Genomic DNA, 1,851 nt, shown 5'->3' with positions numbered 1-1,851 from the left:
CACTACCCTTTTTTGTGAAGTATCAAAGAATTCTGGAAAATACAGACAGAATTTTTTCACATTACCACTTCACAAACAAACTGTGGAGAAAAGAGCTTAAGATGGCCAACTAGATTCAGGTACAATGTACCTCTTCCCTGAAGAGGATCCAGAATAGTAAGCAGATACTCACATTTCAGATTATCTAAGAGAGAACACTAGGATTCACCAGCGGAGGGACAAGAAGCACCAAAAGCAGAGGGCTCAAGGAAGCTTGCATATTTGAAAACTTGCTGACAAAAAATAAATTTACAAAAAGAAACTATGGAAATTAATAGCATAATCCTTATAAAACAGTTTAAAATGCACTTAAAGGAAATGTAAACATAAATAATTTATTACTCTTAAGTATTAATTTATAAAAGTAAAATTTAAATAAAAAGAACAAATTAAAAATACATTTTAGTGGCCCTAATTGTAAGATAACATCAAAATTATTAGAATGGAGCTTCTATGCAGCCATAACAGGAAAAGAAGGAATGAGCTACATACCCTAAGATATAAATAATGCTGGAAATTATTTTTTAAGTTAAAATGCCTCCCCAAATCATACAATTATAATAATATAGCTTGCCATTATATACATATGATGTATATATATTCACACATATACATGCATATATGGTAAATGAGAATGAAAAATTATAAATAATATGAAGACATTTTAATAATTTTATACTAAATTTAATCTTTATATAGAATTATCTGTAATCAGCCTCTCCTATAAAAATTGAAAGTATCAGGTAGCATGAATGGAATTTCAGAATTTAGTCTAGTTCAGCAATTAAACAAGATATCCACAAACCATCTTTGACTCTGACCTTTTAAAAATAAAATTATTTTATTTTTAATTATAATAAAATTAAAAGAAAATGCTCTTAATTTTAAGTACAACAGAATAAAAATAAAACTGAACAAAAAGAATTTCATACAATATTTTAATGTTTATATTTCCCTAGAAAAATTTCTTCCAGATGTCATCCCTTTTGTAGTCCAAAAAAACCCCAGAAGATTAATGTGGCCACCTAGAGGAGAAAACATGATCAACAAATACACTATCACATTTTCTTACTTTTTTTAGAATACCTGTATTTTAGATTCATAATATGTAAACTGCTCTAAAGGATCAACCAAAGGGGTTCATCTTGTAGGAAACAGGCTTGAGGAGAATATTAAAGTAGCAGTAATGACATAACAAAAGTCAAACAACATTAATTTTACAGTTGACTTGAGGATATAGTTTTTATAACTTGTATGACTTAGGTTAAAAATGACTTAATCAACCTAAAGTCTCATTTCTGCAAAATGGGGATAACTTTACCTACAGAATGAACTGCAAAAAGACCAAATATGATAATGTGTACAGAAAACTAACAGAGTCAGACACATAGCAGGAGCTCAAGTCAAAGTTCTCCTGCACTGGTCTCTCCTAACTCCTCCCGAGGCCCTCTTTAACCTTTTCTGTCTTGCACGTTAGTTTCTAATATTTGCTGTTCCAAAGCTTCTCTATCAAAATTAATCAAGACATTACAAAATGGTGCAGGGGTGTCCAGCCCATGGACCACATGCAGATTATGTGAGGAGGTATTTGCTTATCTGTGGTGGCAGATATTGCAAAAATTATGCATGGACCTTTTTTTTTCTCTTTTGCTCATCAGCTTTCATTACTGTCTGTGTGTTTAATGTGTGGCCCAAGACAAGTCTTCCTCTTCCAATGTGGTGCAGAGAAGCCAAAAGGCTCAATACCCCTGCAAGCAGCATTAAGGAGATAACACCACGTCATGTAAAAAATGTGTATTTTTTTTTTTTTTT

General features: G+C 31.4%; 1 protein-coding gene across 5 annotated transcripts in view; it reads right to left on the bottom strand.

The window, feature by feature from the left end:
- The window catches only part of SYT14 (synaptotagmin 14), a 226,121-nt gene that overhangs the window by 119,545 nt on the left and 104,725 nt on the right, over window positions 1-1,851 (bottom strand). The window lies entirely within an intron of this gene.

The sequence above is a fragment of the Otolemur garnettii genome, unplaced genomic scaffold (genome assembly GCF_000181295.1).
Source record: "Otolemur garnettii isolate 467f Iridium unplaced genomic scaffold, OtoGar3 scaffold00178, whole genome shotgun sequence".
Lineage (NCBI taxonomy): Eukaryota > Metazoa > Chordata > Mammalia > Primates > Galagidae > Otolemur > Otolemur garnettii.
The sequence above is the reverse complement of the archived record's forward strand: the minus strand, read 5'-3'. Positions and strand labels throughout refer to the sequence as shown.